General features: G+C 42.2%; 1 long non-coding RNA gene across 4 annotated transcripts in view; it reads left to right on the forward strand.

The window, feature by feature from the left end:
* Positions 1 to 10,338: 10,338 nt before the first annotated feature.
* The window catches only part of LOC137547329 (uncharacterized), a 235,422-nt gene continuing 219,812 nt past the window's right edge, over positions 10,339 to 25,948 (forward strand). For all 4 annotated transcript variants that reach the window (XR_011026564.1, XR_011026563.1, XR_011026565.1 and 1 more), the window contains exons 1-2: positions 10,339 to 10,454; positions 20,553 to 20,604. This is a non-coding gene — a long non-coding RNA (uncharacterized lncRNA). The remainder of the gene's footprint in view (positions 10,455 to 20,552; positions 20,605 to 25,948) is intronic.

Raw genomic sequence — 25,948 nt, forward strand, 5'->3', positions numbered from 1 at the left:
CATACAGTCACTTAATGACCAAGTTTATGAGCTTTGGCATCAATAAGTTGCATTTTACCATTGAAATTAAACAAATCTGATTGGCTGTTTTTGGCCCGCTCCCTTCAGAATTTAATCCCCAGTCTCCCAGTGACTGACTGTAGCAGATTTTAGGCCTCTGCCATTAAGAGTGCATGAATGTCAGCAATGTAAATATTACCCTTGAAAATCAAAAGGTGAATTTTGATTGGCTGCTGTAGGCTCCACCCACTTTTCTGAATATTAGTCCCAGTCACCCAGTGGCCAACTGTGTCACGTTTGAGAACACTGCCAATAACAGAATGGCTGAAATCAATCTAACAAATCTGATTGGCTGTTTGTGGCTCCACCCCTTTAGTGAATTTGGACCCCAGTCACCCAATGACTGACTGTATCAGGTTTGAGGCCTCTGCCACTAACAGTGTAAGAATGGTAGCAATGTGAATATTCCCCTTGAAAATCAATAGGTTCATTTTGATTGGCTGTTGTAGGCTCCACCCACATTTCTGAATATTCATCCCAGTCACCCAGTGGCCAATTGTGTAAAGTTTGGGAACCCTGCAATGTAAAAAATAAAGTTGTTGGCACCGCCCACTTTTTCTAACCTTGACATACAGTCACTCAATTATCAAGTTTATCAGCTTTGGGGTCCTTGGTATCAATACTTTGTATATTCCCATTGAAAAATAAACAAATCTGGCTGTTTGTAGCTCTGCCCCCTTCCTGAATTTGGACCCTAGTCACCCAGTGACCAACTGTACCAGGTTTGAGGCATCTGCTTTTACCAGTATAAGAGAATGGTAGCAGATGAAATATTCCCTTTGAAAATCAAAAGGTGAATTTTTATTGGCTGTTGTAGGCTCCACCCACCTTCTAAAATCTTAATCTGTCACCCAATGACCAACTGTGCAAAGTTTGAGAACCCTGCCATTAACGGTGTAAGAATGGTTGCAGTTTATATTTTCCCAGTAAAAGTTGTTTTGGCTCTGCCCACTTTTTGTAACCTTGACACACAGTCACTCAATGACCAAGTTTGTGAGCTTTCAGGTTCCTGGCATCAAAAATGTGTGAATGGAAGCAGTTTATCCACTAAGGAAATCTGATTGGCTGTATGTGGCCCCGCCCCTTTAGTGAATTTGGACCCCAGTTACCCAATGACCGACTGTAGGAAGTTTGAAGCCTCTGCCATTAACAGTGTAAGAATAGCAGCAGTTTAAATATTCCCCTTGAAAATCAATAGGTGAATTTTGATTGGCTGTTGTAGGCTCCACCCATTTTCTTGAATCTTAATCGCATTCACCCAGTGACCAAGTGTGGCAAGTTTGAGAACCCTGCGATTAACAGTCTAAGAATGGCTGCAGTTTACATTTTTCCATTTAAAATTAACGGCTGAAATTTGATTGGCTGTTTTATGCTCCGCCCACTTTTCCTGGATTTGTAACCTCGGTCACCAAGTGACCAACTGTGCCAAGTGTGGGGACTCTGGCTTGATTACTGTGAGAATGGCAGCCTTTTACATTTTTTCCATTGACTTGAATGGGTGGAATCTGATTGGCTGTTCGTAGCTCCACCCACATGTGCAGGGGGGCCGCGAGACCCCCAGAACATATCATCCCAGGTAGTAAGGGATCTGTGTACCAAGTTTCGTTCAAATCGGTCAAGCGGTTTTCGCGTGATCGCGGCACACACACACACACACGCACGCACGCACGCACGCACGCACGCACGCACGCACGCACACACACACACACACACACACACACACACACACACACACACACATACATACGATTTTATATATATAGATTCCTCAAGTCAAATCCTTTTTTGTTTTTGTATTAATACTCTTGTTTCCTATGAACTAAATAAACCACGCCCACAGATTTTCAGATATCCTGGTAGTAGCAAGGGCTCACGGGAGCTCAGTCTGGGCAGGAGGAGGTGTTACTAGCCATTGATTTCAGAGGCAGAGGGGAGGAGGGAGGAGAGGGGATTAGTTTTTTTTCACAGGCTGAGTGCTGATGGTGCAGATAAGCCTGCCTCTGTGTAATGTTTACAAACAACATGGCTGCTGTCATTGTATCACAGGAAGAAATAATCATATTCTATTGAAGCTGTCTGCAGCTAGATTTTCTGTGTAAACTATCTAAACTTTAGATAAGATATATAGACAAGTTACTTGTTATAGTTAGTTCTTCATCTCTGATCCGCTTAGGTCTCCCCTGGTACATGCCTATGTGGGGAGGGAGAGAAGTTGTGACAAAGGGTGATTGGATTAGGACTGCAGACTTTGATGTAGAATACTTTATTGATGTACTGAGCTGACCTTCCTCCCACACTCTGGAGACATCAAATATACACTTTATCAGCCAAAAGCCATCCCCATCTAGGCTCCTCTGTAGCTCTCTCAGCAGGGCAGCAGACATGGAGGCCCGCGGAGGAAAGCTAGTATAAAGGTGCTTACACGCGCCATACCGCCGCCAACAACGGGTCCGTCAGACCCTCCTGCTGGGCGGACGTTCAGCCGACAGTAGCACGTGTGTACACGCTGTCGGCAGACTGATAAGGCTGTTTCTGAACGATCCGCTCCACGGATGGGAGGTATGGATTATAACTATGTGAAGCAAGGAGAGCAGTATCCATAATCACACTTTACCATCAGTTATCAGGTGGGTGACAATTTGGCTTTCTGGAGTAGGGATCATCAATGAGATGCAAATATTTCTGAGTGTATGCAAATTTATGTAAATTTTTATGCAAATATATTTAGCTTGAAAATATCAAGTCAAGTCCCACCCAGGTTTTAATTGATTGGTCCATTGTCAAGCTGCATATATTTGCATAAAAAGACAAAGACACACAGACAAATAACATTTATATCTATCATATCTGTCAGCTTTTTACTAACTACTGTAAGTGTCAGCAAAAAAAAAAGTAATTTATAGTGCGTTTTACTCTTGGAGAAATACACATTTTATATGTCTGACTTTTTCGCAATAGTGGTCCTTTAGGAAATGTGCCTGAACACACAAGGGCATAAGAACTGTGTAAAACGTGGGGGAATTAAAAAAAAAAGTTGTCAAAAGAAAAACAAAAAGTAGGATTCCCCCAGTATTCAACCATAAAGGAAGGGCAGTATGGAAAGAGCCCCAGCAAGCATGTAGCCCCGTACCACTGGGGCAATAATAACCCCTGTTGCTTTCCACGTGAGGGGAGACCACGTGAGGTGGAGCGAGGAAAGGAAATGCACTCCTGTCCCCAGGGCCGGTTCTTTCATGAAGCAAGGTGAAATATTTGCATCAGGCACAGAGATTGGAGGCGCAGCATGTTTGTACTGTGTGTTTACACTAGCAGCATGCAGTCAGGGCTTGTTCACACTTAGGGCGTTTTCGGATTTTTTAAGCGCTGGCAATTTTAAAAATGCCCCTAAAAGTGCGTGTGCAATGATTCCCTATGAGAGTGTTCACATCTGAGCGGTTCGTTTCTGATCTGCTCAGCAAAGCGCTGCCTGTACCATTTTCTGAGCGTTTTTGCTCAATGGAACAAGATCCACGGGGGAACTGCACACCTACCATGGAGGTGCAGGATCAAAAAAAAGTCAATAGAAGAATCCAGATAATCCGCACACTTCGTATGAACCAAGTTCAAAATGTAATCAGAACATCGTGACACAAGCAATTCCATAAACCAACGATTCGTTTCGGGGCCACGCAGGGTCCCCTTTGTCAAGGCAGTAAAACAGTCACTATTCTGTGTTTTACTGCCTTGACAAAGGGGACCCTGCGTGGCCCCGAAACGAATCGTTGGTTTATGGAATTGCTTGTGTCACAATGTTCTGATTAAATTTTGAACTTGGTTCATACGAAGTGTGCGGATTATCTGGATTCTTCCATTTGCTCAATGGAAGGTATAGGGAAATCGCAAAGCGCTTTAAAAAGCGCTTTGTATAGCGATTTCCCCAGCGCTTCCATGAATAAATGCATTGTATTTATTAATTTCTGGGTGAAAAAGTTCACTTCCTGACTGACGTCACAAAGTGAAAAATGAACCGTTCAGCAAAAGCGGTTAGAAAAGCGCTTTATAAAAAATTATAGCGCACAGTGGAGCACCAGGAGGCAAAAAAAAGGTACAAAAATCGCTGGCGTGAGTGATTTCGATTTCAGATGTGAACAAAGCCTGAGAGTAGGAGGAGAAACAAAAGGAGAGATAGGTGAAGAGGTCATCATTGGGGAAAAGCAGCTTGTTGTGTTGTGTGAGGAGTCTGACAGTGAGTGAGGAGGGGGGAGGCAGGAGAGCAGTCATTTGACTTGCACAGCAGAAGGGAGGAGGTGACACTGCTGTCCTGAATGAGGAGGAATGGAGTGGCTGAGGGTGAGCAGTTTGTTTGTCACAGACTCGCCGCCAGCCAGTGTGCTATTGTGTTGAGCTGCAGCTTGTCATGTGAGAACATTAAGTGAAGCAGAATAAATTGATGGGTGCTGTGAGATCATTCCAAATCAAAGGGGAAGGGGGCATCCTCACAAGTTTGTCTCAGGCAGTAAAAGGTCTAGAAGCAGCCCTGCTTGTCCCAGTGTTGAGTTCCTCCTTGCCTCTGTGTCCTGCCGAAAAGAACAATGGTCATGTGCATGCGCACACGTGTGCAGCAGCGATATTAAGTGCAGGACATGACTCTCACATCCTGGAATCTTTAGGAGGACAAATTAGGACATGAGAGTCGCATCAAAGAACATGGACTGGTTAATAATAAGGCAGCCAATCAGAGGTGTTGTGTGCCCCCAACGGTCTACCATGCAGAACTCTATAAAAGTGACCAAAGAAAAACCATAACCAAACAGCGACTGAAGTGTGGCAGAAGGATGAGACTGCTGCAATCCTTATGACTGATAAGGGGCACCTCAGTATCTCTAAGGGACATACTCTGCTGCCACTGAAATACCTGGCGCTGTTAAATACTATTTCCCCTCCGAGTCGCAACAACTCAGGGGAAGAAGTAATTTGGGATCCGGCAGTTGCCAGAACCCTGAATTACCCGTGCAAGCATTGCTGCAATAGCGGCGCTACGCGGCCGGTGCTGTTCGCCGAGAAGGCGTGCTTCACTCACAGGGCCCCCCTATTAAAGTGTAACTGAGACGAAGGAAATAACAGTTTTATACATACCTGGGGCTTCCTCCAGCCCCCTTCAGCCTGATCGCTCCCTCGTTGCCGCTTGCAGCCTCCGCAATCTGGCCCAGTAATTCAGCCAATTGGGGCCAGTTGGCGCAGGCACAGTCCGGGTGTGCACGGTCCCCCATTGCACAGTTGTACTCTACCGTCGTCAGGAGCGCGGTGGGAGGCACACGCAGTCTGGCCTTGCATGCGCAGTAAGCCCCCAAGACAATAGAGGAGGACGGTGAGGGACTAATCAGTGTGAAGGGGGCTGGAGGAAACCCAAGGGATGTATAAATCTTTTTTTTCCCTTCATTTCAGGTTCACTTTCAAGTATATGAATACATCAGCTATCACATATTATTCAAAACTGAAGCCACTTGTTGTTTTGAGGTTTTATGGAAGAGCAGTGAAAGGGTTTTTGGAATGATAGTTTTTCTCGAGGTCCTTCTTTCCATTCAGCACTGACACACAGCTGCCAGGCGGGGACAGTAGGTCCATTCTTTAAGATGTCACCAAGGGAATTCCCAGACCCTTCAAGACTGCAGAACAAAGTAACCTCTGGCCAAACATTACAATTGTAATTAGCAACGGAAATCCCCAACTGATCATTTTTTAAGACCGTGAATCACATAATGTAGCTGATGATTTTCCTCTAAGTACCTTGTTGGAATAATGTTGTGTTTACCTAGATAGCTCTGGAAAATATACAGTATGTTACGGCACCCATTAACTATCCAATTTCCCAAACGCTGGACTCCTGGCACACTATGGGGCTGCTACTGCTACAGTTTAGTTTTGGCATTAAGGCAATTAATGATGTACTGAAAAAAGTACACTATCTATTAACATTAAAATATTGTACTTATTCCAGGGTCTTCCAGTCCCAACTCAACCCTTTAAAACAAGAATTCTATTCTTTGTATGGGGCTCACTTAAACCTAGACTATTATTATTATTTAGTATTTATATAGCGCTGACATCTTCCGTATCGCTGTACAGCGTATATTGTCTTGTCACTCACTGTCCCTCAGTGGGGCTCACATTCTAATTCCTACTGCCCTTTGTGTCCCCCTGTGTCCTCCTCTGCATGGGCACAGTACAGGGAGTCCCAGACATTGCGGTGGGTTGGAGGTTTGTATTGGCAGCGTTCACAAGTCAGGAACTCCCTGCATTTGGACTATAAGACGCAGTGACTTTTTTCCCCACTTTTGGGGGAGAAAAAGTGAGGCTTTTAGTCCAAAGAATTGATTCAGCAGGAATTGATTCCTACCATATACGGCACATCGATTTCCAATAGATTTCAGCAGGGAACTGTAGAGTTGCACTGTTTGATGCAGTGCAAAGCTATAGGCCATCGATCTGCCAATGCTTTTGCCCCGCCCTCGATTGTTTTAAATTTTACATCCTGTCTAATCTATACTTTTTACGATGAATCGAATTTGCTAGAAATTAAATGAGAATGTATGACCACCTTTAGTAATCACACATTGTTTCCAATTTTCAATCCTGCCTGATTAATACCCCTGATCGATTTTTAGTCAAAGTCAAACAAAAATGGATTGATCTGTGGAGTTGTGAATTTCAGATTGGCAAAATTTCAGATCCAATTGGCAAAAAGTTGGCATTAAATGTTATAAATAATTAGTACCTCATTGACCCTCTCTACTTGAGACCCTTTTCCAGACAAGACCTATTAGATGGCGAAAGAAGAGTTTTTTAAAATTGGTGCCATTAACTACTAGACTAATGCTTGGAGGCACTCTATGAACATCCCTTTGGGAAATTTTTGGATACCTCGGAAAGTTTCAGTGTTCTGGGGATGAAATTTGAGGTTCATAGCCCCTATAATTCAGATATAACTTGTCTCTAAATAAGGGTTCTATAGGAGCTCCACCTCCTGCTAGATAATTTTTTTTTCTCTAGCAGGAGGTGGAGTTTCCATAGAACCCTTATTTGTTTAAGTTGATAGAATATTTCACGCAAAGATCTTGGCCATTATTAAATTCAGTTATTCTCCTAGGTGATATTTTCACACTTCATCAATAAAATGCCTTTGAAGCCACCAGCAAGCAATAAAATACTCCGAATAATTTTCACAGTACTTTTACACCTATTTTTTTTTCTTTTTTAATTGCAGAGTGCTGAAAATTTATTTTACAGAGAGAAAAAAAAGTATCCACTAGGAGAAAGCTTATGAGAAAAATTTAATTGAATATGGTTCCTTGCAGGAGCATAGCTTGAAATCACTGGACCCCCTGCAAAACTTTGTATGGTGCCCCCCGCCACCCCTCTGCGTGCCTGCGTCTTGTATGTCTCCAACATAGCTGACAGGAAGTAGAGTCAGCGACGTTGGAGACATAAAAAAGGATGAAAAAGGAGTGGGACCAATTATACTCGTGTATAGGTCATATCTGTATAATTGGTCGCACTCCAGCAGGGCTGCCCAATAGGTCGATCGCGATCTACCGGTAGATCGCGACCACCTTCTCGGTAGATCGCGGCCTCTCGGCCGCGTCTCATTAAATGTTTGTTTGCGGCCAGCAGCTTATCATGTTTAGCTGCTGGCCGCTGGCCAATAAGGATGCAGGGGAGGAGAGGCGGCGAGGAGAGAGGCGATGCGGCCGCTACGTCATGGCTGGGGGTGGCGGCGGGCAGCCTGCAACGTGCGTGCTTGTAACGTGCCCGGTGCCGCCCCCAGCCATGACGTAGCGGCCGCGCCGCCTCTCTCCTCCCTCTCTCCTCGCCGCCTCTCTCCTCGCCGCCTCTTCTCCCCTGCATCCTTATTGGCCTGCCAGAGTCTCTCCTCGCCGCCTCTTCTCCCCTGCATCCTTATTAGCCAGTGGCCTGCCTGCCTGCCAGTTCCAGGAGTCCAGAGGACCTGGCTAATCTACGCTGCAGGTACATATACCTGGCTAACCTACACTGAGGGCCCATATACCTGGCTAACCTACACTGAGGGCCCATATACCTGGCTAACCTACACTGGGGGCCCATATACCTGGCTAACCTACACTGGGGGCCCATATACCTGGCTAACCTACACTGGGGGCCCATATACCTGGCTAACCTACACTGGGGGCCCATATACCTGGCTAACCTACACTGAGGGCCCATATACCTGGCTAACCTACACTGAGGGCCCATATACCTGGCTAATCTACACTGAGGGCCCATATACCTGGCTAACCTACACTGAGGGCCCATATACCTGGCTAACCTATACTGAGGGCCCATATACCTGGCTAACCTATACTGAGGGCACGTAACCTATGCTGCAGGCACATATACCTGGCTAACCTACGCGGGGAAGGCGGGGGGACGTGCTTAGCATTTGAGACGTTGGTAGATCTCCTGGCCTCTGCAAATTTAAAATTAGCTCGCGAGCCGAAAAAGTGCGGATCAGTGAATAATGGCGCAAAGCGCCTATGCATAAAAATGGCGCCACATTAAAAAGATACGCTTATCGCTATTTATCGTTAGTACTGCATAATAATGGTGCACAGGGAAAAAAGACGAAAAACGGCACACAGTAACGTTATTTATCAATAGTGGCACACACTAACGTTATTTATCAATAGCGCCCTACATAAGCCAAACTGCAGACGTTATTTAACTGCAAAACGCTGAATGGATTTAATGTAACACTGTCAAGGTTAGGGTTAGGCACCACCGGGGGGGGGGTCTTAGTGTTAGGCACCATCAGGGGGGTGGTTAGGGTTAGGCACCACCAGGGGGGTGGTTAGGGTTAGGCACCACTAGGGGGGTGGTTAGGGCTAGGCACCACCAGGGGGGGGGGGGTTAGGGTTAGGCACCACCAGGGGGGTGGTTAGGGTGAGGCACCATCAGGGGGGTGGTTAGGGTTAGGCACCATCAGGGGGGTGGTTAGGGTTAGGCACCACCAGGGGGGTCTTAGGGTTAGGCACCACCAGGGGGGTCTTAGGGTAGGGATAGGTAAAGGGAGGGTTCTGTGTGAGAGTAGGGTTAGGTATAGTTACAGTACAATATACACCACCAGGGGGTTAGGCACCACCAGGAGGGTGGTTAGGGTTAGGCACCACCAAGGTGGGTGGTTAGGGTTAGGCACCACCAGGGGGGTCTTAGGGTTAGGCACCACCAGGGGGGTCTTAGGGTAGGGATAGGTAAAGGGAGGGTTCTGTGTGAGAGTAGGGTTAGGTATAGTTACAGTACAATATACACCACCAGGGGGTTAGGCACCACCAGAGGGGTGGTTAGGGTTAGACACCACCAAGGTGGGTGGTTAGGGTTAGGCACCACCTTGGGGGGTGGTTAGGGTTAGGCACCACCATGGGGGGTGGTTAGGGTTAGGCACCACCAGGGGGGTGGTTAGGGTTAGGCACCACCAGGGGGGTCTTAGGGTTAGGCACCACCAGGGGGGTCTTAGGGTAGGGATAGGTAAAGGGAGGGTTCTGTGTGAGAGTAGGGTTAGGTATAGTTACAGTACAATATACACCACCAGGGGGTTAGGCAACACCAAGGTGGGTGGTTAGGGTTAGGCACCACCAGGGGGGGTTTATGGGTTAGGGGTAGGTACAGAAAGGGTTCTGTGTGTTAACGCTAAATAACAATAAGGCTTTAACGTTAAATAGCAATAAGCGGGAAACGGATTAGCGGCAACACCGTGCGCCATTATTCGCAGGCGCCATTTTCAGATGTAAGCGAAAAAGTGTGGGCACCTCTGCCCTACAGTGTACCTAGGCATGTTCTAGGTCCTCTGTCACTGATCTCTGAAAGTGCAGGGGAGGCATGTACATATATTTATGTCACAATTATGTGCTCTAAGAGGGTATATTTTTGGGTTGTTAAATTGAGCATTAGTATAGGAGACTGAGCTGTTTTGCCCCTCCCTGCTATAAATCCTCTTGTGCCAATGCATGAGCAGATTTTGGGTTCCCAAAATCCCAGATTTTGGGTTCTACGTTTGTGCTTACATATGGGCAGGATCTATGCCCGTTCTGTCATGCTGGCTTGTTTACAAACAAGCCAGGAGGCGCTCTCCTTTCCAATCAGTAGGTGAGGGAGGACTTTCAATCACCTCCCTTCTCCTATTAGGTGCAGCACTGCAAGCATACGAGCGTTGCCATGGCACCGCTCTGCTGACCAATCAGTGACGTCTGGGCGAAACCTTCCGCTGACATCACTTCCTCTAACATGATACAGCATAGTCAAGCTGTATGACTCTATGCTAATCTCCTGGCGCTGGATTACTGCTGGGAAAAACGTCTGGGGGCTATGGAGGGACCTGGGAGCATGGATGTAGCAACACTGAGGTGGGTGGATACACATACAGGCGTGGCTGAAGCAGCCATTAGTGTTTGTATATAAGGGCAGTGCTCATTGCCTGCTCCAGCTCTGTCTTGGGCTATATTGCTGGGGGATTTCTTGGTGGGGGGATTACTTTTTATGATTTGTACACTGTGTGTTCTATTTCTTGAGGAAGCTTTTTTTATAGAGTGAAACTAGTCCTAGTTGAATGACACCTGCACTGTAATTATTGTAAATATATCACCCAATCGCTACCTCAGCTTTATACCTTCTGTGAAGGCATTTTATGGCCAATTGCTACTATGTAGGAGTATCTTGGTTGATTGTGAGTGATGGGAATCTTGTATCAAATATTCACTGCAGAATACACTAACCATACTCTTAAATGCCAGATGCCTGCACTTGCATTTGTATTAGTACCCTGCTGTGATGTGAATAGCTACATCCCAGTACTTGTTGACTGATTTTCAGCCACCTGGAGGGGATCAGCAAAGACCTCACATTACACTAGCGGTGTGCTTTTTAGATGTGTATATATATATTTAATGACGAAGGTGAGACCGACCAATAACGGCTAATATGTGCTGGGTCCCTCCCCATATGTGTATATATATTTATCTAGAGACCTGTTGATCACTGGTGTACACCACTATATACCCAGCTGACCGACAAAGTGACCTCCCTACGTCACTATCTTTGTACGTAATTTACTGACATTTACCGACATGGGCTGAAGGTGTTCGCCACACAAGGCGGTAATTTACCTCTAGAGATGGCCCAAACCTCTGTTTTTCGGTTCGCAAACCGGGTTCGCGAACTTCCGCCAAAAGTTTGGTTCACGCGAACTTCCACGAACCACAATAGACTTCAATGGGGAGGCGAACTTTGAAAATTAGAAACACTTCTGCTGGCCACAAAAGTGATGGAAAAGATGTTTCAAGGGGTCTAACACCTGGAGGGGGGCATGGCGGAGTGGGATAGATGCCAAAAGTCCCAGGGAAAAATCTGGATTCGATACAAAGCAGCATTCTAAGGGCAGAAATCACATTGAATGCTAAATTGGAGGCCTAAAGTGCTTTAAAACATGTTGCATGTGTATACATCAATCAGGGAGTGTAATTAGAGTACTGCTTCACACTGACACACCAAACTCACTGTGTAACGCACCGCAAACAGCTGTTTGCGTAGTGACGGCCATGCTGAACTACTGCGCAACATGGCGATATTGGTCTTCCTCACTCAGTGATGTCAGGTAATGTCTGACTGCCTTTTCAACTTTCAATGGTTCTTTCTCTACCATTGTTAAAACTTACATCTATTTTTTTAAATACTTGTTCTGCTTGCTGTTCAGTACCTGCAACGAGAATCTTTTATGGAGGGCAAGTCTGCTATTGTGAGTGACCACTGGTAATGGCCGGGGAATCCTGGTTTGATTCCGGTCCAGAGTGGGAGCCTAAGAAACGGCTACCACCATCACACATCCAAGGAAGGCTGCAGGCACGCTGTGGGCAAAGGAGCAGGAACGGCTACCACACATCCAAAGAAGGCAGCAGGCATGGCATGCACGTCCCGAGGTAGTGACCAAAAGGAGGACTTTTGAGGCCCTGCTTTAGATGACACTGATAGACTGTACTACCTGTAACAAGAATCTGTTATGGAGGGCAAGTCTGCCATCCATTCAAGTGAAAGGTATGCACTGACTGCCAGGTATAATACAATGTGCAGTCACACAGGTGCAGTTAACAGGTATGCACGGAGTGGTATATCACACTGCGTGCACTCACGTAGGTAGGGGAGTGCACTGAACACAACAGGTAGGTATATGCAGTGATGAGGTGGGTGTACTGAACACAACAGGTAGGTATATGCAGTGATGGGTATAACAATGTGCACCTGTCACACACAGACAGGTAGTGGACAGGCACAGTGACACTGCGTGCGCTCAGCTCACGTAGGTAGGTGGGTGCACTGCGAACAACAGGTAGGTAGGTATATGCAGTAATGGGTATTACAATGTGCACCTGTCACACACAGACAGGTAGCGGACAGGCACAATGACACTGCGTGCACTCACATAGGTGGGTGGATGCACAGTGAACAACAGGTAGGTAGGTATATGCAGTAATGGGTATTACAATATGCACCTGTCACACACAGACAGGTAGCGGACAGGCACAGTGACCCTGCGTGCGCTCACGTAGGTGGGTGGGTGCACAGTGAACAACAGGTAGGTATATGCAGTGATGGGTAATGTGCACCTGTCACACACACACAGGTAGTCACTGAATGTGCTGGGCCTGGCAGTGGCACACACAGTATGAATTATCAAGGCTGTCTATGCCAGTGTCAGTGGGACACACAGAAAAAAATAATCAGAAGAACAAGATTAGCTCTCAAAAGAGCTGTTGTGTTGGGCTATTTTAGCAATAAGAATCAGCAAGGAGCAAGCTAAGAAGCCTACAAGAGCCTAACTAATCTTTCCCTATGAGAGAGTCTGCAGCAGCTGTCCCTTCTCTATTTACTAAGGCACAGGAGTGAGTAAAATGGCCGGCGATGCCTGCCTTTTATAAGGGGAGGAGTGGCTCCAGGAGGGAGTGTAGCCTGATTGGCTACAATGTGCCTGCTGACTGTGATGTAGAGAGTCAAAGTTGATCCTAATGGTGTACTATGGGGGCGAATCGAACTTCCGGTAAAGTTTGCGGTTATCCGCGATCGCGAACCCCCGGAAGATCGCCTGGAACTGTTCGGGCCATCTCTATTTACCTCACTGCTTGGGAATTTTAGTTTTTCATGTGGAAACAGCTTTTATGAATTGACATTTTGCTAAGTGCTCAGTAAAGTCAGCGGTTTTCAGCATTACTGCATGGGGGAATGCTTTATGAATCGAGGCCTATGTGTCTTGTTCTGTCTTGAAGATTTCTGTTCCTTCAGAGTGGTTAAGAGAAGGGACTATTTATCGGTTTTGTTTTTGTGAAAAATGCATTGCATGGGCTAATCAGTTTTCCCCTTTTTGAGAAAAATATTGAATTTTTGTAGCAATACAGAACTCTAACAGTGATATTTTAACATCTCATTCAGTTTTATAAATACAAAAGTTTGTATAATAAATTCATGATCATTTTTACAATAATGTTTTGAGGATTATGGAAAAAATACCACATTCACCTGTATCAATTGTTAGTTTATTTTTAAGTCCAGAAAACATGATAAATGCAAAATCAGTTGTGTAGCCTTAAAATTTGCTTTTGGATTTTGAAAAAAAAAAAAAAGAGAGGCATGCTATAAATCAATTATTTAAATCAACTATTATATTTGCCCTTCATTGTTGATTACTAACACCACTTTATATTTTTGCATACTGCCTTGATGATGAAAACATAACCTATAAATAGCTGAGATTTTTAAGTATTTTAAATTCCAGTCCTGTTTTCTTAAAATGGCCCCAAACCAACATTTACATTTGTTACATTTTTGTTGTATTTGTTAAATTATACATCATTTTAAAAATGTTCCATCATCAACTGACAACATCTGGCAACAGAACAACACATATTTTATATTACACACAGGTATTATACTTTACAAATAAAAATAATAATAATAATAAAATTAAACTTCAGCAAACTTTTATAGAGAGCAAATAAGGGTTATATTGTCAGTAAAAATATTTTTTTGCTGCTTTTGTCCATTCTGGACATACTACCTCCACTTTTGTTCCCTTATAACCCAAGTAATAAGTAACTCAGGGCCAGTGCACTCCAAAAACCTCTAGCAGATCTGCAAAACGCTAGAAGTTTTTGAAGCAGATTTCAGAGCAGGGGCGTAGCAATAGGGGTTGCAGAGGTTGCGACCGCATCAGGGCCCTTGGGCTAGAGGGGTCCTGAAGGGCCCTCCCTCAACTACAGTATTAGCTCTCTATTGGCCCTGTGCTCATAATAATCACTTCTATAGATACTTTGAATAGTGGTAATCAGTAACACACTGTTCCCCATCCCCTTCTTCCACCTCTGACACTGTAGTTGCCATTGGCAGGTTTTGGTGTGCCATATCAATTGTTATGTATAGAGTGCTTGGGGGGCCCCAATGTAAAACTTGCATCGGGGCCCACAGCTCCTTAGCTACGCCACTGTTTCAGAGCCATTCTAGGCATGTTTAGAGAGGTTTTCTAAACATACGTAGTGTTTGTGGAGCGTTTTTGTGTAGCAGATTTCATATATTGTTACAGTAAAGCTGTTACTTACCAAACACACAAAGGGAAATACTCACTCCCAAACATTCCTCTGCTGCTTTATAAAGCTGTTACTGAACAGCTCCTGTAACAAAAACTCCTGGAAACCCGCTCTGATTTAGCGTTTTTTAGAGCAGTTTTCCACTTTCCTATACTTTAACATTGAGGCAGAAACGCCTCAGAAATCTAAAAAATGCTGCAGCCCCCGAGTTAGTGTTTGTGGAACAAATGAACCGCTCTGGTGAGCATCATCCCATTCACTTTCATTAGCCAATCGGTTTCCCCTCTGCAAGTGTTTTAAAAAACACTCCAGAGCCGCTCTGGTGTGCACCGGCCCTCAGGCCTCAAAATCCAGACCAAAGTTGTAACCTGTCCCGGCAGCTTGGATTCTAGATTCCAAGACTTTTCTTACAAATAAGTAAAATTGCCATAACCATAGAGAAGTGCTGCATTAATTTTTTTTGCAGCTTAATGGTATTAACCACTTTACCCCCGCCCGTACGGATTTCTCCGTCCCTTTTTCCATCCTTCAACCCCCAGGGACGGAGAAATACGTACTTTCCGCGCTCCCGCAGCTGCCCGTGCTCCCGCTCGTAAACACGCCGCCGCCCGCTCGCCCGGAGATCAATGAACGGGAAAATCCATTCCCGTTCGTTGATCTAAGCCCCGCAATGATCCGCTGCTCTCCGATGGGCAGCGCGATCATTGTGAAAAGATACAAACTTACCCAGCCTCCAAGTACTTCCTCCAAGCTTCCGGAAGGACGCTTGGAGGTCGCATTAAAACAAAAAGTTACTGTGGCCATCTTGTGGCCAAATAGTAAAACTACACCCTACACATTTTTTACATACAAATAAATTACTTTTACACAAAAAATTAACTCATTACCTCCCACACTCCCAATTTTTTTTTTTTTGTAATAAAAAATAAATAAAAAAATGTACAATAAAAAAAATACATAAATAGTTACCTTAGGGACTGAACTTTTTAAATATTTATGTCAGGAGGGTACAACACTGTTACTTTATAAACTATGGGCTTGTAATTAGGGATGGAGGCAAAACTGAAAAAAAATGCACCTTTATTTCCAAATAAAATATTGGCGCCAAACATTGTGATAGGGACATAATTTAAATGGTTTTATAACCGGGACAAAAGGGCAAATACATTTCATGGGTTTTAATTACAGTAGCATGCATTATTTAAAAACTATAATGGCCGAAAACTGAAAAATAATTTTTTTCCCACATTTTTCCTATTTTCCCATTAAAACACATTTAGAATAAAATAATTCTTGGCATAATGTCCCACCTAAAGAAAGCCTAATTGGTGGTGGAAAAAACAAGATATAGATCGTTTAATTGTGATAAGTAATGATAAAGTTATAGACGAATGAATGGAAGGAGCGCTGAAAGGTGAAAATTGCTCTGGTGGTCAGGGGGTAAACCCCCTCAGTGGTGAAGTGATTAAAATTAACTTTGTTTTTCAATCTGCAGTAAGCTAAGAATTTCTAAATAATAAAAAAAAAAAAATAAGCTCAAACTGCTGTCCAGAAAGTCCCATCCTGCTTAAGGATGAATTAGCTAAGCAGAAGCTATTTTTAGTTATTGTCAATATCTGAACTATTCAATCAAGTCAAATGAAACTTTTTCTCACACTATATTAAGATGAAATGAAACCAGTTTTGTTTTCCAACATATGTGGAAATTTCCAAATATTTCAACTCGCTGTAAATGACTTGTAGCTTTACCATAAAGCAGTAAATCTGGCATCTGCTGTAGGTATAAAATTTCCCAGACAAAACAAGGGGTTGGAACTTAAAAAGTCTTGTTGACTAGTAAATAAATTTTAGCACTGCTCATCTTGGACCTATGTGAGCTTACAAAGCAGCAATTAGTATGTCAAAAATCTGTTCCAGGTACAAAACAAGGCACAAAAGTAGGTGAAACATTAAGCTTAAACATTATATATTTATACTAGTACACAGTCAATAAATAATGCATTTCTTTTAAATTAGAAAATGAATCTGAAATACAAAATGATCATATCTAGTAAATACTGTAAATAAAGGGATGAGAAATTAACTACTACATTTTATAAGTGGTTACAATTATTTTCTCCTAGAAAACAACTATGTGAAACAGGAAAATTGTTGATTGGTAGATATGCATTTTCTGCACTACCTCTTTTTCTAATCTGCTGTTAGGGCTGGTGCACACCAAAACCCGCTAGCAGATCCGCAAAATGCTAGCAGATTTTTAAACGCTTTTTTTTATTTTTATGAGGCGTTTTGCTAGCGTTTTGCGGATTGCTGCTGCGGTTTTCAGTATAGTAGATTTCATATATTGTTACAGTAAAGCTGTTACTGGACAGCTTCTGTAACAAAAACGCCTGCAAAACCGCTCTGAAGTGCCGTTTTTCAGAGCGGTTTGCGTTTTTCCTATACTTAACATTGAGGCAGAAACGCATCCGAAATCCAAAAAATGCCTCACCCAGGCATTTTTCGTTTCTGCAAAACGCCTGCCGCTCTGGTGTGCACCACCCCATTGAGATACATTGACCAAGCAGATCCGCAGCCGCAAGCGGATCTGAAAACGCCCAAAAAGCCGCTCGGTGTGCACCAGCCCTAAATGAAGATAATTCTTTTCCTGGTGGGAACTGGGAACCATGTCTTTTGCCCACAGCTGAGGCTAAATACTGATGTAATTTCTCCCCTTAACTTTTTTCCTTTTCTCCTCCAATCGCTGAGTCACCTCAGCCTTGCTTGTAAACACAAGTGAGCAGAGGATCATGCATTGCAGCTAGGCAGGTAAATAAAGGGAAGAGGAGGAATATATTATAGATAAAAATAACCCCCAGCATGCAACTGTTTGGCAATGGCACTTAAAGGGCCAGTGCTCCTAAGGTATGTGATAACTCCAAATCATAACAGCAGAAAAAGTTTTGAATGCTGGATTAGCATCTTTATCACTTAATACACTCAGACCAGTTGCTGTTCAAATTTGATTTTTATGGTGACAATCCTGCTTTAAGTGTGTCCTACCAATAACTATAAAGGTACTTGGTTTGATATTTTCCATACTAAGTACTTGCTAAACAACGACTTTCATAAAGAGCCACGGTAATCATGGTAAGAAGAACCGTTTCTTATGTTTGAAACTCGAGTTGGAGTTATTTGATTTTTTACTTTTATTTAAATTTTCTTGCATCTCAATATGCAGATAGGAGGTCATGACCTCACATATGCTAAATATTTTTGAAGAATTTTTAAATGAGAGGTTATGTGTTGGTTATAATAACTAGCCTTACCTTGTTGAAGATATATATCTGAAACATGCTAAAGAGCTTTCCACTTACTGAACTTATAATACCTGCATGAACAACTTTATTTGAAATGGATATTAACATAATTTAATTTGAATAGAAAATTGTGTAACAATAATTTTTGTTAAAAATAGTAAAAAAAAAATAAATAAAGATGAACAGAAAATTAAAACTTGTTCCTGGAATATTGACTTCTGCTTATCACTGTAAGATGTCCTCCTCTCCTATTTTATATGTGGTTGTCATCATGGGTGGGCAAAGCTATCACAAATTTCTACAAACGGGTACAAAGATAACAGTAATATAATGACAGTAGTCAGTGGAAGACTTCCAAGATTTCAAAAAGTAAAGAAGGCATTTTCACATTTTATTCATGAAGAATTACATAAGAAAAACTTTCAAAGTAAAGTATAGTGTCTTTCCTAGAACAGAAAGTAATAGCTTTCTTACAAAAGAAAAGTATATAAAACATTGCATAAATGAATACCACATACAGTGGGATGCGAAAGTTTGGGCAACCTTGTTAATAGTCATGATTTTCCTGTATAAATCGTTGGTTGTTACGATGAAAAATGTCAGTTACATATATCATATAGGAGACACACACAGTGATATTTGAGAAGTGAAATTAAGTTTATTGGATTTACAGAAAGTGTGCAATATTTGTTTAAATAAAATTAGGCCGGTGCATAAATTTGGGCACTGTTGTCATTTTATTGATTCCAAAACCTTTAGAACTAATTATTGGAACTCAAATTGGCTTGGTAAGCACAGTGACCCCTGACCTACATACACAAGTGAATCCAATTATGAGAAAGAGTGTTTAAGTGGGCCAATTGTGAGGTTTCACTCCTCTTAAATTTTCTCTGAAGAGTAGCAACATGGGGATCTCAAAACAACTCTCAAATGAAATGAAGACGAAGATTGTTCACCATCATGGTTTAGGGGAAGGATACAGAAAGCTGTCTCAGAGATTTCAGCTGTCTGTTTCCACAGTTAGGAACATATTGAGAAAATGGAAGACCACAGGCTCAGTTCAAGTTAAGGCTCGAAGTGGCAGACCAAGAAATATCTTGGTTAGAGAGAAGCGACGAATGGTGAGAACAGTCAGAGTCAACTCACAGACCAGCACCAAAGACCTACAACATCATCTTGCTGCAGATGGAGTCACTGTGCATCGTTCAACCATTCAGCACACTTTACACATGGAGATGCTGCATGCAAGAGTGATGCAGAGGAAGCCTTTTCTCCACCCACAGCACAAACAGAGCCGCTTGAGGTATGCTAAAGTACATTTGAACAAGCCAGCTTCATTCTGGAATTAGGTGCTGTGGACTGATAAAACTAAAATTGAGTTATTTGGGCATAACAAGGGGCATTATGCATGGAGGAAAAATAACACAGTATTACAAGAAAACACCTGCTACCTACAGTAAAATATGGTGGTGGTTCCATCATGCTGTGGGGCTGTGTGGCTAGTGCAGAGACTGGGAATCTTGTCAAAGTTGAGGGACACATGGATTCAGAAGATTCTGGAGACCAATGTCCAGGAATCAGTGACAAAGCTGAAGCTGCGCCGGGGCTGGATCTTTCAACAAGACAACGACCCTAAACACTGCTCAAAATCCACTAAGGCATTCATGCAGAGATACAAGTGCAACGTTCTGGAATGGCAATCTCAGTCCTCAGACCTAAATATAATTGAAACTCTGTGGTGTGAGTTAAAGAGACCTGTCCATGCTCAGAAGCCATCAAACTTAAATGAACTAGAGATGTTTTGTAAAGAGGAATGGTCCAAAATACCTTCAGCCAGAATCCAGACTCTCATTGGAACCTACAGGAAGTGTTTAGAGGCTGTAATTTATGCAAAAGGAGGATCTACTAAATATGGATTTCATTTCTTTTTTGTGGTGCCCAAATTTATGCGTCTGCCTAATTTTGTTTAAACAATTATTGCGCACTTTCTATATATCCAATAAACTACATTTCACTTCTCAAATATCATTGTGTGATATTATGATATATTTAACAGACATTTTTTTTTTTTGTAACAACCAACGATTTATACAGGAAAATCATGACAATTAACAAGGTTGCGCAAACTTTCGCATCCCACTGTATATGTTCTACCTACTAACATCCTAAATTGAGATGTACATAAATATACAGATAATACAGATATAGCATATACACATCCATATGCACACAGGAGGTTTTCATTTTTTATATGTATCATTTTACAAGTCTAATACAACTGAATTTCCCAGATAAGTTATTTTGTTCCAATTATACGATTATATATATATATATATATATATATATATATATATATATATAATAACACTAGTTAGAAGTTGTACTGAAGATATTGGAATGTGAGGAGAGGCTAAAAAACTCGTGGGCCTTTATTCAATTAAATTTTCACCCCAAGTTTTTTGTCAGGCAATATTTTAACATCTTTTCAAAACAAATGCTCTTTGAAACAACAGCAAATAAGGAAATACTTGACAGATGTTTTATTACCTACTTTTTGGTACTTTTTCAATTGCAGGTTGCTGAAAAGTTATTTCAAACAGAAGATGGAAAATATCTCCTAGAAGAAGGTAGGGGAAAAAGTGATTTGAATAAAGGCCATGGAATTCCTGTTCCAAATGAATGATTTTGTTTTTTTTTTTTAGATCTAGCAACCGGTTTGAGAAGTAGGGATGGTCAGAAATGTCCATTTCCGATTCCACTGAAATTCTGATTTCCGATGTTTCATTTTTCCACTTTGCGATTTTCCGATTTCTGTTTTTAAAGGTGTATTTTATTAGTATTTTTTTGCATCAGAGAATGCAAACAGTAAAAAAAAAAAAAAAATCGGAAAAATGGAAACCAGCAAAACAAAAATCTGAAAAAAGAAGTTGGAAAAACAGAAAATCAGTCTTGTGATTGATCTAAAATTAGAATTAAAATTTTTGTAGAAAAATTCTGCATTCTCAGATTGGTCCAATGCTTCCAAGTTCTGGGGTTGGGCTAAAATTACCGAGTTGCGGTAAATCGGATTTCCATGGAATTCAGATTTCCATTTTTTCGAATTCCGAAATGCGGATTTCCGATTGGAAATGTGGAAACTTTAATTCCCCGGAAACTGAACGAGCGCCCCTATTGAGAAGTATCTTGCTTAAGGCACACGTTCACAGTGGTGCGTTGCAGTGTAGCATGGCACCACGTATGCGACTTCACAGTGCAGCTGCAGCATTGCGGTGTAACGAGCTGCGGCCTCTTAACGCACTGCATGCAGTACATTACCGCTGACTGCGTGCATTAACACTAAGGGTGAAGCATGCTTTTCATTGAATGTATGCTTCCCTGTACCCGATGTAACGCAAGGGTAACGTGCACTGTCCACTGTGAGCCTAGCCTTACTGCTTTTGTAAACAATTTTGTATGATTACAGAAATCAACTAGTATGGTGACTGATTATTACAATAGAGTGAATGGTAAGGGCTTGATTCACAAAAGAGTGGTAACTGATAGCACAGCCGTTTTTGCATAAATTTTCGCATTTTTGCAAATTTTCATGCGCAATTGCGCATTTTTGTGTGCAAACGTGAATTTTCGCACGGCAACAATATCGGTTTCGCGTGAAAATTTGCATTTGCACGCAAAACAATTATTGTTTCACGCACAACGCGAAGATTCGTGCGAAAACGCCCGTGCTATTAGTTAGCACTCTTTTGTGAATCAAGCCCTAAGACTGCTTACAATACATTTTTAACTCCAGTGAACACACAGGGACACTTTAAGGTGCAATTAATATCAGCATTTAAAAAAATGCCATTGAACTGTTGGCTCTTCATCCCATAGTACTCTGAGAACTCTCCACAATACAGTGAGAACTAACGTCATAGCTTTAAAGTGGGCCTGAACTCTTGCATAGGACACAAGGAAAACAGAGAGAAACGCACCCTGTGTGTTTTTAGAGAGAAGAGTGTGTCTAATTTCCCCTCATCTGTAAGTAATCACAGGTATAAATTTGATCTCTCATCTGTGTCAGCACAGAATTTCAGCAGTCCCGGGCAGGCAAAGTTGATATATGAATGCAGGATGTTAACCCTTTGCCTGGTTCCATGAAAACAGGAAGTAGACACACTACAGGTGTGTCTATCAGCTGTAACAATGTTTTTTTTCTGTATTATGCTGCTGCTTATCCGTTTAGAGCAGAGAGGAAGTTCTAAGTTCAGGTCCGCTTTAAAATGATTTCTTTAGGCAGCGCTTTGGACCGTATTGAATACCTGCATTCCTAGCCTAACTACTAAAACTAAACCTAACCTAAAATGAATTTGTGCAATTAATGTCTCAATAAGCTGTTCTCTATCTTTAGCAAATAAATTCCTGTGTCTTTTTGGAGCCGTCCAGTTAAGCACTTGAAGACACCATTTTTATGCTAGGCAGACACAGCGCAACTTGATTTACGGATCACGTGGATAATTTTTCACTTGTCTGATCTGCTCCCAATTGATAACGGGATCAATTTTGCAAAATAAAGATATGAAAATAGTTATTGATCAGGAGCAGTTTGGATACGTACACATGATGCAACGTCCTGTCAGATTACCTGTCGATCAGATGAGAAATTGCATAGTGTGTACCAAGCACTATTCCCAGATAGCTGATTCAAATCTCAACTTAAAGGACCACTGTTGCGAAAATCTTAAAATTTCTAAATAGAAGTAATCAAATACAGATAAGAAGTGCATTTCTTCCAGAGTAAAATTAGTCATATATTACTTTTCTCCTATGTTGCTGTCACTTACAGTAAGTAGTAGAAATCTGACAGAACCGACAGGTTTTGGACTAGCCTATCTCCTCATGGGGGATTCTCAGGGATTTCTTTATTTTCAAAAGCACTTAGTGAATGGCAGTTGCTCCATCCAACTGCCAAAAAAACTGTACGGCGAGAACGGAGGCTGGTCAGCATCTTTGTATAAATCTTTTTCAGGGAGCGATTTTATAAAGTATAAAGGCCATGCTGAGAATCCCCCATGAAGAGATGGACTAGCCCAAAATCTGTCAGTAATGTCAGATTTCTAATACTTACTGTAAGTGACAGCAACATAGGAGAAAAGTAATCTATGGCTCATTTTACTCTGGGAGAAATATACTTCTTATTTGTCTGTGTTTAGATAAATTTTAAGATTTTTATGACAGTGGTTCTTTTAGGAACATTAGAAACTTTACAACTGACAACATCTGCAGCATTGTTAATGCAACTTATCTTTAAAGGAAATATGAGGTGAAAATAAAGTGATGAGATAAATAATTGTATCAGTCCTCCTCTTTCTAAAAAAAAAAATACTTTCTTAGATATCTCACAGTTTCATTTTATATGTAAGGATAGATTCACACTTAGATGCGTTGCATTGAGTTGCGTTGCGTTGTATCATTGTTGTTGCATTGAAAACAGCATGCTGCAATGCAACGTGACACAACTCAACGCATCTAAGTGTTAATCCAGCCTCTACTTTTTAAGCTTTTACCGTTTCCCTGTCTCTGCTCAATGACACATTATTTGAAGTATGCCAGAGCTAAAATCTTTGTACTATTGACCCTTTTTATCACTTTCCTGCTCTCAGAAGGCATTTACTGCTAGGAAAGTGTTTTATGGCTGTAATTCCTTAACAGTGAGCATTACTCTATAGTCCAACCCAGTCCTGACCCAACCTGAAACTGTCACTTGCATACCTGATGTTTAACTCTTTCAGGCAAAGAAAAAAAAAAGGAACACAGCATAGTTATTTGTATGATTGGCACTGTACAAACACATCTATCTAAACACGTCACATGTCACCTTGTGTATTTTATAAACTAAAATTGGAAATATTGAGAAATTGCACAGAAGAAATCACTCTTAAAATAAAGCTCCTATTTTAGCTAAAATTAGTTTAAGCTGCACTGCTGCCCAATTTAAAGCACTATTTTTGAAATGAAATTTCACTGAAAGCTGAAATTTAGCATGCTGAGCGATTGTCCAAAATTAAACTTATTTTTAGCTGACATTGGATACTCTGGGCAGCTGGAAAAAATAACATTTCATTCTTAATTCTTTAATTCTCTTTAAGATGAAATTGGGTAGTTTGTGCAACAGTCTAAAAGCTAAAGTTTGAAATGAATTGCTCTTTAAAGAGAAATCGATGATGTTGGGAAACTGCCTAAAATAAGGTCGTCTTTTTTTCAAAGTTTCAAGACAAGCAAACGTGGTCAGACAGACTGGGAGTGAACCTTACAAAGAAGTTAAAAACAATGGTGCATGAGCCAGCCTGGGGCCCCGGGAACTCTCACTGCCCGGGGCCCCAGAACCAGCATCTGACACCATATGTGAGCGCAGCCAAGACCTTGGAGCTGCCACATCCAAGGCCTGTCTCCTACTGCTCTAAAACTTACCAAACACACAATTGGAGAACCTCACTCCCAAACAGTTCTCTGCTGCTTTATAAAGCCTGCAGGCTGCTTATAAGCCAATGAGAAGTGCACACATAATACACCTAGCTTGCAGTGATAATCAAGCAAAAGCTGAGCAAGTCAGCCAATTAGTAGGAGAGGGCTTCAGTTGCATATAGACAATGGCTATATGACCAGCAGGGGGCACCAGCGTGCAGGATATTCCCTCTCATCTGCCCCCCTCCTAACTAAACTGCATGGGATACTACAATAATTAAAAACAATGGTGCATGAGCCAGCCTGGGGCCCCGGGAACTCTCACTGCCCGGGGCCCCAGAACCAGCATCTGACACCATATGTGAGCGCAGCCAAGACCTTGGAGCTGCCACATCCAAGGCCTGTCTCCTACTGCTCTAAAACTTACCAAACACACAATTGGAGAACCTCACTCCCAAACAGTTCTCTGCTGCTTTATAAAGCCTGCAGGCTGCTTATAAGCCAATGAGAAGTGCACACATAATACACCTAGCTTGCTGTTTGGGAGTGAGGTTCTCCAATTGTGTGTTTGGTAAGTTTTAGAGCAGTAGGAGACAGGCCTTGGATGTGGCAGCTCCAAGGTCTTGGCTGCGCTCACATATGGTGTCAGATGCTGGTTCTGGGGCCCCGGGCAGTGAGAGTTCCCGGGGCCCCAGGCTGGCTCATGCACCATTGTTTTTAATTATTGTAGTATCCCATGCAGTTTAGTTAGGAGGGGGGCAGATGAGAGGGAATATCCTGCACGCTGGTGTCCTTACAAAGAAGTTGTCTTGTAGCAATTACAGCAAAATCCCTGTTATCCAGAACACAGTTAACCAGAAGTCTCAAGCAAACAGAAAAACAATTCTGGCCTTGCAGGATGCATAAATATACTTTTACACTTCTTAATACAGTAATTAACCTCTGTTAAATTGTGTTACGTCTGTCCTTTGTCCTAATTGTTACTGTACTTCAACATTAATACAGAGTTTCTGGTAAATATACAGTGTGGGGTATAGTACTGTTTGCACTGTTTTGTTGCTAGGTCTATTTTTAACATCGACTCTCAAGCAACGAGAAACTACGCTTATCCAACATCAGACTATCCCCGTTGGTGTTGGATAATGAGTGTGTTACTGTATCAAGATGTTGGCCAATAGAATGAGAGCAGTAGTCACATTTCCTCTTACAGTCACATGATACAAAGTATACAATTAATGACCTTGACCTGTGGACAGGCTTAGTTAATTTACAGTATGTTTGACCACAATTAATGGTCAGGTCTTCCCTTTTAGTAAAAGTAGTTTATAGTGAACGTCATGCATAAAAATGTATGCAACTTGGGTGCAACAATGCTACCGGATTCACTTATCTGTGCCACAACAACTTATTTACTCATTTAAGACGATAAGTCCACTGATTACAAAAACAATCCCTTATGTACAGTGGCAAACCACGTTAAATAAAATAGAGGCATTGTCCATAGGCCACAGTTATAGTAAGCAGATA

This window comes from Hyperolius riggenbachi, chromosome 2, assembly GCF_040937935.1.
Source record: "Hyperolius riggenbachi isolate aHypRig1 chromosome 2, aHypRig1.pri, whole genome shotgun sequence".
NCBI lineage: Eukaryota > Metazoa > Chordata > Amphibia > Anura > Hyperoliidae > Hyperolius > Hyperolius riggenbachi.